General features: G+C 37.7%; 1 protein-coding gene across 2 annotated transcripts in view; it reads right to left on the reverse strand.

The window, feature by feature from the left end:
* MAGI2 (membrane associated guanylate kinase, WW and PDZ domain containing 2) overlaps positions 1 to 12,784 on the reverse strand; it is a 1,300,621-nt gene that overhangs the window by 213,683 nt on the left and 1,074,154 nt on the right. The gene's annotated exons all lie outside the window — the stretch shown is intronic.

The following is a 12,784-nucleotide window of genomic DNA, read 5'->3' on the forward strand; positions in this document are numbered from 1 at the left end:
ACAAGCTTCTGGGGGCCTAGCCCAAGGTTCCTTGATTTTCTACAAAAGCGGTCAGTGATTCCAACACCTTAACTGCGAGCAAAAGGATATCAAGATGTTGGCATAGCCCTTTATTTCTCAAAAAGAATGAAAGACTTCTTAATCACATTTTATAATTTCATTTCTGTGACCCGGTGCAGATGCCTAATTAAAAGCTCGGTTAAAAAAAAAAATTATGCTTAATCAGCACGCATCCAACAATTATTCACTGGCAGATGTGAATTAGTCCAGCGATCTATTTACATTTCCTTTGTGTTTGGCATTGTGTGGTAAGATATATTTAAATACTTGCATTTTACTTTGTTGGAAAGGAGAAAGAAAAGAGAATTTAAAGGCATTGATTATTTGCTGATTTGGCAAAGATGAAACGACACTTCAGATTAAAACTAGAAGTGAGAACGCAAAAAGAAAGCATAAAAGACTGTTTTTTGCAAAGCTCCAAAGAGCAGAGGCTTTCTAAACAGCTTGCTCACTTTAATTCAGTAACATGAAATGGTCAGTGAATCTGTCATTTCTCTAAAACAATGTAATCAATTTTAAGCAAACAGAAAAAAGACAAATATGTTATCAGAGGGATCCTATAAAATGAAAATGGGTTCTTGCATCTAAAGAGAGCTTATGATTTCACCGGAAGAAAATAAAAACAAAAGAATTAAAAAATATACCTTAAAACCTTGGCAAAATGAAAGTTTATGAAGGCAAGATAAAAAAGTAGAGTTCCTGTGTGTTAAGGGGGCAAATGCATCACACCAACATGCTCAACCACACCCAACCCCCTCTGAAAATTCAAACTACAGAAGAAGTACCTTGTAGGGGAAGAGTCATTTTATATGGATAGTAAGCAACTTGCATGCTTATTTTCAAACAGCGTTAACTGTATTCCTGAAGGAGCATGATTCTGTTTTTATATAAATGGCTCCTAGAGGCCAAAGTGGCACGATCATCCCCACCTTCTGAACTTACTCCAATACAGTATCAAATGGCTATACAACCTCCCCTGAAAGGATGGGGGACAGCTGGCTGGGGGGAGCCGGGAACTGAGTGTGGACATGCTTTCCAACAGTTTGCTCAACCCACAACTGTGGATTGCCAGCAATTCTGACTGAGCAAGAAAAATGAGTAACAGGGAGAGATGAAAAGGACTGAGACATCCATCTCATTTCAGAATGCTGCCTCCTGCCAAATGGTTTCAAGGGTTTGCGACCTGACTGATGGACGTGCCAATACACACTTTTGAGGCAGGTAGAAGCAGTGCTTTTTAGTCAAAGGAAAGTAGAATTTAGTTTTTGGTACTGTGAAATTGACATTAGAAGAGGGGGAAATAACCTATTTCAAGATGCCAGATAACATTCTGCACCGTTGTCCCCTTGAATTGCTTTTGAAGAAAAAAAAAAAATAGACTATCTGCTCCAGGGTGAGCTGGGTGCTGTCTTCAGCATCCAGAATGAAGGTGAGGGATGTCTATTTTGGGGCCGTTTGGCCAAGGAAGCTCTCACCCTTAGATCTTTATCACCCTGTATGGTATTTCTGCAAAATGTTCTGGCTGGTGCCTTCACAGCAAGCCAATCAACAATCCCTAACTGGTACTGTAACATTAGATGATGTTGATCTACTCCTTCACTTCCCTCATGTGAAAAACTGCAGAGCCCCTGCTGACTTGCTGAAACAGGGGCTGCCAGAATATTTCTTGCATATGGACTTCTGAACCGGTGTAGCATTACGTTGCCGAGCTTCATAAAATGGCTGGCAGGAAGAACCAATGTGCCATGCTCAAAATGTGAGTGTACACTGCATACACACGGGTCCAAGGCTTGAGGACAGAGCCCCGCTAACTTGTTAAGAGGGAAACAGACTTGGCAGATGTGAATCTTCACTGACAGACTTTGATCGTTCAAACTTGGATGCTTTTATTTCCAATTTCAGTTTCTGAAAGAGCAATATTTTATACAAGTATCAAGAAGTCAGTCTGCTCATTGGGCCATATACACCAAAGATTGCCAATTAAAAATCCCTCAAACACATGGCAAAGGGGAGGGAGAAATTTTGTCTTGGCTGCACTAAAAATCTGGCATCCAGAGAAAGATGGTTACTATCTCATTGATTTATGTGGAGAGAAAGGGAAATCAATATGGTCTCTTATAATATCAGACATCTAAGACTTCCTCATTGGGTGTGTATCTCCCCATGACCCTTTCTATGCCAGACTCTGTACACAGATTCTTTCAGGGATGAATAATGTCACTAGTCCACGAGTTTCAGGAAAATATGCAGCAATTTCCCTGCAGATAATGGGAGATTATTCTATTCTCAGATACAACAGACAAATGGCACAGAGAAAAACAATATAATCCCCTGCTGTTCCCAATGTTACAATTATTATACCATACTGAAACGGATTGGAATAAGTCAGCAGAGAATCATCCTCAAAGATTTTATTTTATTTAGTTTTTAAAATATTTATTTATTTTTGAGAAAGAGCAAGAAAGTGAGTGTGCTCCTGAGGGCACATGACTGGGGGTGGGGCGGGGGGGCGGGGCAGACGAAGAGGGAGAAGGAGAGAAGCAGGCTCCCTGACGAGTGCAGAGCCTGACCCGGGTCTTGCTTAATCCTGGGCTTGATCCCAAGACCCTGACACCATGACCTAGTGGAAATCAAGGGTAGGATATTTCCTCAAGGATTTTAAACTGTCCCTCCCTCTACCACAACCACTGAACGTATATCTATGTGAATAGATACAGGTTTCTATGTTACTTTGCTCACTTAAGGGTTACAATACATTTTATGTTCCAGTCAAATATAGCTAATGATAAAGTTGGAAACAATGAAAATTTCTTGCTTTCTAAACTCAAATCTAGTAGTAATTTCATAATTATAATAGTAGCGCGTTATTTTATTTCAAGTTCTTGCAAATCATAGTAAAATGCAAGAATCATAACCACATAGTCCCAGATTAATCAACTGAAAAGTAAAAGTCTTACGTAGCCTCTTGATTTTTTTTGGTCCAGATAATGCAAAAACAATTAAATTTAAAACAATTAAATAAATTTAAAACAATTAAATCCTTTCTACTGAAAAAACACATTTTTAGAGGTCATAGAGCAATGACCAAATTTGCTAATAATAAAGCTACTATTTATGTGCTAAGAATAGTAAAACTGTGTGCCAAAAGCTCTGCCAACCACTTTAGAGAATTAATCTCATTTAATCTTTGGGATAATCTGATGGAGAATATACTATGCCCATTTTGCAGAAGTGGTCATAGCTTAGAGATACTAAGTATCACATTTGCAAAGTAGCAAAGCTGCCTCAATCTCTATGTTTGGGGTTACATTCAGGCCTGTGTGTTAACTATATGCATGCCTGGTTATATAAATCTATGAAATTTCAAGATCCACTTGATCTATTTATTTGGCATTTCTTTTTTTCTTTTTAAAGATTTGTTTTATTTATTTGAGAGAGAGAGCGCATTTGTGAGCATGTACTGGGGGGGTGGGCAAAGGGAAAGGGAGGCAAGCAGATCCCTCCCCCCCCTCCCCCCCCCCCCCCCCCCCGGCCCCTCACTGAGCACTCACCGTGGAGGCTTGAGCCTGAGATCATGATCTGAGCCAAAATCAAGAGTCAGAGACCCTCACCGGCTGAGCCACCCAGGTGCCCCTGGCATTTCTTAAGACTTACACTACAAGTTAATCATGTGGAGTTTGTTTACCTAATTTCACATTTTGACTGCCTGAACTGAATAGCAATTTTGGCATAATGTAAACGTACATGATATTTTATGATGACATACCAGTCTAGTTTTTATGCACAACTTGTAGCCCACATGAAGAAATCACCCAAATATAGAATTACCTATATTTGAATGGGCTAGTCAGCTGCCCAAGTATAAAGGAAGTATATCAAAACAAAATACAGACAAAATAACAAGCTACAAAAGAGGACCATTGAGGATATAACTCTGAGGTCATAAACATTTAATAAATACAGGAAAAAAGAACAAAAATAGTTTAAGGTATTTTATGAGATGTTTAAGCTTTGAAAATCTGGCTGTCATAAATCCCAAAAGACAGAACTAGTAGGAAGAGGCCTATGTATCCCAATTAACGGAAATCAGGGTGGATAATTCGAATGGACCTCAGTATGGGAGGGGCAATTACCTCATTAGCTAATTTCTAGAACATAGGAAACATTTAGTTGTTGCTGCTTTTTTTTGTACATTGTATTTTCTATTTTAGTTACACAGACATGCTAACTTTTCTACATAAACAATAATCGATGATTGTTGAAGGCATGTAACTGTAAACCATTTGCATTTTGACTTCTACTCAGGAAACTGACACAGAGAAAGCATAAAGTCACACTTGATTACATAATTACTGGCCTATGGAAGCAAAAGATCCAAGGATTTAGTCAATGAATAATATAAAAATACAGTCAGGAGATCATAAATATTTATTACTACATCAAAAGTCCGCTAGTCAATCTTTCAATAATTCCTTCAGCATAAAATACTTGAGTCAGGATATTGGAAAAAATAGTAATTAAAATTCAGAATTAGCTCTGAGAGGATAGAAAATAGGAACTATATCACATATTTTCTGCTATGAATTGTTTTTATCTAATTTTTGTCTTAGTTTTATTTTTCCCTATGGGTTTGATTGTAGGCTCTCAAGTTTATTCACCTACTAAATATGCAATTATCATGTTAAATCTGACAAGGCATTTACCTGCTTTGTGAAGAAAGATTAAAGCTAAGAAGCAGAATTTTGTTTTTTTGTAAAGGAAAAGCAAATACTAAAATAAACTCTAGTACCTATTTTACTTAATTAAATATTTTTCTTTGTTCAGCCAAAATGTTCTCATAGATTCTTTACTAATTTTTTAAAGTTAGAAAAGATGCACTACACTATTTTAAACAACTTTACTAACTGTTGTTGATTGACTCAACATGTGCAAAAGATTAATTGTGGTTATGAGACATCTTGTATATCCTGTGTATACGAAATATTCATCTTTATTTTCAATACCTTACAAACCAGAGAAATACTTAAAATGTTAACTTTGTTATCTGTGAGAATGATCATATCATTAGCATGAGTGAAAATTCATGGTGTGCCACAACTTACCCACAAATGATTCGGTGAACTCTAGTGGAGGGGGGTGCTTGCAAACACAGAGGTGAGGGGCTGGAGATACAAATTTTGGAGTCATGACCATAGAGACCTAGGTCCTAAGCTTGTACTACCTGATTTCTTTTGTTATTTCTCTACAGATTTTGTATTCAAAATGATTTTTCAACCTCAATGCTTTCATTAAGCAGCAATTAATTAGTTCTTCTATTTTCACTAATTTAACTATTAATGAGAGTTTTTTAATCAGCATGGATTAACCAGTGTAACCCATATTAGGTTAGTGTATTTTTAATCATAATACAATAATATTGATGCTTTAGTAGGCATGCAAAAATATTTATGGGGTCCCTACCATGTGCTCTGGGAAGGGCCCAGAAGATACCACAATGAGTCAGATAAAGTTCCTAGCCTTAAAATACTATTAACTATAACTCCAGCTGGCAAGAAAACTAGCATATAGTTATCATGGATAAATGCATGGTTCTTTTTCAGTATTTCAGTGAAATATTAAAAACAAGCAGTGCTCATCAAAGTACCAAACAAAACAAAATTAAAGAGAGAGAGAGAGAGAGAGAGAGAGAGAGAGAAACATTTATCCTTTAACTTTGGGGTAATGTAGAAAACAGCTATCTTTTTCTCATTTATTTCTCATTTATTTAGTGGGCATCCAGTATAGCATCAACACAGAGTAAGGGATCCAGAACATTTGCTGAAGGCAAAAATTTGTAGCCATGCAATATCTTTAAAAAGTATGAGCTATCTAAAGGTGCAGCAAGTTGGGAAACGGTGCTAGCTAGAAAGGGGTATTTCCAAGGAAGTACCACTTGAAGGAGGATGAAGATTGGGGTGGTGGTCAGCAACCGGGGCAGGGAATATGACCAGGGAGGTGGTCTCACACTACTTTATTAGTTGACTTTTGCTTTTTTATTTTTTAATACAGCATAAACCTTGCACAAAATCACATTCTTTGGGTTAATCACAGTTCTTCGGTTGTGGGATTAGTTTTCCTAGTGACTCAAATTGTGGCATCACACATCGCAGTTAAACACATAAAGATAGAGATCATGTCAGAATAATTTAGACTAGATACAGTCAAAAACTATTTGCCTAGGGGATGGTTACCGCTATCCCAGGAGGACAAACTGGTTTGTCCGATCTACAGCTTGGTGGGTTAACTGTGGCCCACCATGCTGGATATTGTGTGTGTATGTGCACAGATTTATACTTGAATTTTTATTCTCTCAGGATTTTAGGCACAATCTTATTTTACTTACCTGTTAAATGTTACACATTTATTGTACTGTGCTGCTGAGACGTTTATTTAATGTTGGGTTAAGCACCTGGTTATTTTCAGGTGAAAGATGAAAAATAATTGTTCCTGAGTTTTAGCATGCAGAAAAGGTTATATTTTTCATCAATTTCCCCTATTTATGGTCTACTAACATGAATTAAGTACCCTAAACAGCCATTGGCTTTTAAAATATCCCTTTAAGGGATAACCCAGGTCTTCTGGGTTACTCTGATGAAAAAGATTTCTTGCTGTTAGGGCTATTACAGATGCTATGAATTATAGCAATAACCACGTCGGAATAGATATGTATTCTATAGGAGACTCTGATCCATGATTTAATCAATTATCTGAGTAAAGCTGAAGCTAGATCATGATTCTATAAAAGAATTGCATTGCCATTCTCTCCCCTGTGAGCTGGAGGGTATTGCTTTTATAAAATTTAAAATATCCTTTCAGAGAAATATAAAATTTAAAGTCATTTATTACAGACATGACATGCTAATGAGGACATTTTAAAGCAGTGGTCAGGCAACTCAGCCACCATGCACTTCATAATTTATAGGTATATTTTATTTATTCAGGTTAATAAAGAAAGGATGTGTTTGACATATCATTAGACTGACCTTGTTTCTTGGCAAATACTGTCTTAAAGTCTCTAGAGCTAATTCCATTGCCAGCCATTCCTTTCAAGGACGGCTTGTTATTATTCTCTTGGGAACAATTAACAGACTGTCGTACAGAATAACATGTACTTTGTCCTGAAATTCTTTATTGAAAAAGGCCCCCAAAATAAAGTGGTTTCAAACGTTGACTCTTCAGACTTTTAATGTGAGAACTTTTTTCTGTACTTAAATTTTAGAATGTTCAAATATTATGCCAACACATTGGGCTAAGGAAATAATTTTAAAAGGAAATGTAGATCATATCTTAAAGCTCAATTTCAGCTTAACCTCCTACATTATTTCCATTGATGTCTACTCTGCTGGACAGTGAGATCTGACGCTCAATTTGACATGAGCATCGGTCAAATCATAATAAAAGATGCATTTTTGTTTAATATTTGGGACTTACTAAGGCTGCAAGTCAGAGGTATTATAGATTCCCTGCCCCCCTCTTTTTAAAAGTCAACAAGGCTTAAAATCAACAGGATTTTCTAGCTAAATATTCTAATTGATCTAGCTTTATCAAATCATTTTGCATTATTTTATTTTAGAATACAACTTCATTTAGGTCACAAAATCCTGTTAAAGTGATTAGTATAAAATGAATTTATTTAGTACTTAAACACAGAGCTTGATTAGGAACTGTACACAGAAAATTATATTATCACAAAGCTCCTCTTTGGTATAGTCTAAGGCAAGGGTCAGCAAACTTTTTTTCTGGAAGAAGCCAGAGAGTAAATATTCTTGGCTTAAGAGCTATATGATCTTTGTAGCAACTACTCAGCTCTGCCATTATAGCACAAAACCAGTCACAGACAATATGTAAATGAATGGGTTTGGCTGTTGCAATAAAACTTCATTTCTAAACCAGGCAAGTGGGCCAGATTTGCCCAGGTTGTCAGAGTTTGCCAACCTTTGACCTAAGGGGAGGTCATGGCACATGGCTAGTTATTGGCACAATAACTAGCACTGCTCACGGGGCTTTGGAAAGAATTTAGAGATTCCAGGTGGTATCAGAACCAAGACAGGGGAAATTAAAGTTAGAGTGTGTCAACCACTAAATGAGTTCAAGTCTTCAGGACATTAATTACAATATAAAGTTGATCCAGCACCATAGTACACACCTGATAGTTTACATAATACTTTTCCACATATCATCTTTTATCAGAAAGATTATTATGTCTACTTTATAGAATGGATATTTTATAGAATAGATAAGTTGCTTTGAGTGATGATTGTTGCCCAAAGCCATTAAATGGTACTAGACTCATATCCTGCAATTCCAAGTATTCCGAATTTATTCTCTTGCAAGAACTCACAGTGAGCTCTTTTTTTTTTTTTTTTTTTTTTACAGTGAGAATTCTTTAAGAAATGAAAGTGAGTGGGAGAAATCCTGGAACATGAAAGCCAGGCAAGTGGCTCATTTTTAAAAGGAGAAAATATTTCTGGAAATCATAAATAGGTAAGTAAGACTTGTTACTCTTTTAGAACAGATTATTAGAAAAATTGTTCATGAGCACTTTGAAAAGAAATGGACAATTACTAGCAGCCAGCATGGGTTGACTAAAAATTAAGCATTCTTAGTTAAGAAATAACTTAGTTATTAGGACAATTCCACAGACATTGAGCATTGTGAGTTTAGCAAGACATTTAACAAAAAAATCCTTGATGGAGATAAATTGGAGAAATATTGCCTGGAAAATACCTCAGGGTAATTTATATATATTTTTAAAACACTTTACTGAGGTATGACTGACATGCAAAAAGTGGTACATATCTAATGTATACAAGTTGATGAGTTTGGAGAGAAGTATACACCTGTGAAACCATCCCCACAATCTATGCTAAATACATATCCCATCATCTCCAAAAGTTTTCTCCTTATTTATTATTTTTGTTTACAGAAAATTATTTATTATTATCTCTTTTAGGATAAGAACATTTAACATAAATTCTACTCTATTGGCAAATTTTTAAGTATACAATATGGTATTGTTACTGATAGGCTCTATGATCTATTGTAGATCTTATCTTGTATAACTGAAACTTTGAATGCTTTGACTAATGCCTCTCCGTTTTCCCCTCTCTCCCTGGCAACCACCATTTATAGTTTTTTGAATAGCAGAAACCACACAAATTGATAAATGGATGAATATCACCATGCCATTGGACTCTAAGTGTGACTGCATTTAATGTGTGTCTCTATCTATCATCTCTCTCTCTCTCTCTCTCTCTCTCATCAATAGACCATACTTGAATGAATAACAAGAAAGTGTGTCCATTCAATATGTAAATTATAAATCTGGGAGAAGTGAATAAAAATTAGAAAGGATCTTAGATTTGAAAATGCAGACTGAAACCAGCAGATAAAATGTAAGAGGTATAGATATAAAAAGTTGAGCTTAGATTTTTAAAAAAAATGAAAAGGAGTGGAAAAAGGACACCCTGATGACTCCTTGAGGGACGTCAAATAAAGGTCACAAGGAAGGAGATTTTAATTCAATTTAAGGAAGAACATGGAGCAGTCATGACTCTGCCATACCGGGAGAAACCATCTCACAGAGCCGGACGGTGGGAAGAGCCTCAGAGCTTTGGAGTAGTGCCAGTCAACCTTTCAGGTTCACACAGATCACCTGGGGACCTTGTTATAAAGCAACTCCTGATCCAGTCAGTCTGGGGTGGGACTTGAGATTCTGTATTTCTCATAAACTCCAGATTGCCACTTGGTGGTCCATGACTGTCCATACTTTGTGTGGCAAGGCTTTCCGGAATGGACTTAGGAGTCCTACAGACCCGGCTCCATCACCTACTGCTGAGTGTCCTGAGAACTACTTCAGTGTCTCCATCCAATCTTTGTGACCTATTTCAGTGGAGATAATAAAACCTATCTCAGGACTCTATCCTCATGGGAGGATTAAATAAGATTAAATATGCTGGTACATAGTAAGTACTTAATAGGTATCAACCTCCCTTCCACCTTCACTTCATCATTAGATATATTTGAACTGAGGCGGGATGACCATCTTTCCAGAGTTCTGAAGAGATTTCTGCATTTTGCGCGTCTCTTACAGACAACATGAAGTTCAGTGGCTGTTCCCTATCCTGGCCTGGCTTGAAGAAGACAGACATAAATTCGGTATCCACTATTAACTGCCACTTCACTCACCGTCACTTCCCCACACCTCCCGCCCTTGAAATTTGTCTTTGTGAGGGGGGTATTTGAGGGTTGATCATAGGGTAATGGACCTCAGGCTTAACGAGGAGCTGTTTCCTCCTCTACAAGGGAGATAGCTACCCCAAATCCCATTGACTCCTTGCTCCTGCAGCATCATGTGTCAGAGCCCTGGGCATTGCTACACTTTGCCCTCCCCAAGAGCTCGTTCTGCTTCCAGCTTAAATTCCCAGAAGCCATTCTGAAGCCTACAAGCTCACCATTTTTCAGCTGGTGTTTAGGGCTGCTGTTGGGTTTGATGACTCCTTCAGATGTCTTGTGTGAGGCAAGTCCAATGCTTTTCAGCATTTCATCTGTTGACAGTAGTTAAGCACTATCTCTTCAGATAATGACAGCTCCTTCTATTGGAGCCAATAGAGCAAGAATTTTGTCTGCATCGTGTTTGTGCTCAATTAAACTACAACCATAGCCTCAGTGGAATGCTCTGGACTTGGACACACGCACACATACACACACAATGACACAATGACTGACTTTCTCCCCACTAAGAGTGATGCACAAGGGACCATGGGTCAGGTTCCCTTCAGCTGGCTCATGCCTATCAGTTTGGATTGATCAGTTCCTACCTGGCTTCTCTCTTTTTCTTCCCCTAGCCACAGCTAAAATGCCCTGAGGGTCATTTAATTTAGTCTGTAATTCACCTGGTTGCTGCAGTTTTAAGCCCGATGTTCAGCCTGAGCTCTCTTGCTGACTACATGTACTTTTAAAGAACAAGTTCCTAGTTCTCTTTTGACATTTTAAAATTGAAAAACAGCCGATTCTATTTTAATATAATTAGAGAACTGTATAGTTTTATCTTTAAATTGCTATCCAGTCTAGGCTGCTCTATCCCTGGGAACTTTGGACAAATACTCCTTTATTCATGTGTCCACTCCTCTCTGCTCTACCCTCTCAGTGTCTGGGCTAGGGAAAGTGTAGCTCCTCTTTTCCTGAGCAAACCTCATTTCCTGTCAGGAAAAGCTGGTCAGGCTTATTTGGCCAGAAGTCAATGATGTATTTATCGGTCTTTAGCTGATCTTCTGAAGTGGTATGGTCTCTTTATGTATCTTTTCCCTAGTTAATTCAGGCATGGCTTTTCAGACTGAAGGGAATAACATAGTTTACTGAGCTCTGGAGTAGATCACTAGTTTAGGACATGAGGTCTAATTTGGCTCCAACTGGGGTTTGGTCATCAGCGGAGAAATGTGGCTGCTTGTCATCAAAATGCTGAAACCAGCATTTGTAGGCCCAATAACTAAAGGACCTTGATTATGTGGTAGACGGATCTTCTTACTTCCTCCCAAAACTATTATGGCTTGAGTTAATGGCCAGGAATTTATGTGGGCAAAATCATGTTCTGAATTCCACTGTAGAAATAAGTACAGAAAATATACATGAAGAATAAAATGGTTTACCATTTTTTTCCCCTAAAGCTTTATAGAAATATAGTTTCATATTTGAGAATTTGGGCTATAGTTTACCATTTTTAAAACACACTTTACAGTTTAAGTTCGGATAGATAGGGGCTAGGTGCTGGAGTTTTGGCCAACTGGCTATGGACACTCAAAATGGTTTAATAGCCTGCAAGTAACCGACAACTTACAAGACAGCTTTTATGAGCCGGGGCAAAATGAACTCACCAAAACCATTCTTTCCAGGGCATGATTTTACACAGACATGTTTAGTCCAACTTGCACTCTAACAGATACCAAAACCTTGGAAATTTAGAAACTGTTGGCCATGGGGGCAAAATAGACATTTCAATCTACTCTTAGAACTCCTTTGTATTCTTAGATTTTTGGTAAACTAGTTCCATAATTTTGGTGAATTATTTCACCTCTCTGAGTCTCTACAAATGAACAGCACAATTTTTTGAGTGCCTACTATTTGCTAATCATCTTGCTGGTACTGGGGATAAATAAAAATAGATGGTGCTTATTTTATCCCTGTTATATGCCAGGCTGTATGGCAGGCATTGTGCAACATCTTTAATATGAATTATCTGACTTGATGTTCCTGAGAACCTTATGGGTAGAATACTGTTACTCTCCCTGGAAATACTATTGTTATGCCCTTGGTTAGGAGAGGAAACTGAAGCATGGAGAGGTGAGTAACTTGCCCACTGTCACCATGGCCTGCATGCTCAGCCATGACATATAACTGCCGCCCAACACTCAAAGTTGAGCAGTGCTACTTACACTTTAATATGCTTGCGAATCATCAGGTTAACTTGTTAAAATGCAGTTTCTAATCAGGACATCTGGGGTGAGGTCCAAGATTCTGCATTTCTGACAAACTCTAAGATGATGCCATGTCCTGCTTCATGGGTCATAGTTTGAGTAGCAAGGCTCCAGACCTGCAGTTCATACCCTAACTTGTCCATTAGAAATATCTGGAAGGCCTTGAAAAACTTCTATGTCTGGGCCACATTTCACATCAATTAAGTTAGAAT

This window comes from Eumetopias jubatus, unplaced genomic scaffold, assembly GCF_037043125.1.
Source record: "Eumetopias jubatus isolate StellerSeaLion01/CBP00866 unplaced genomic scaffold, mEumJub1_p1.0 scaffold_14, whole genome shotgun sequence".
In the NCBI taxonomy this organism is placed as follows: Eukaryota; Metazoa; Chordata; class Mammalia; order Carnivora; family Otariidae; genus Eumetopias; species Eumetopias jubatus.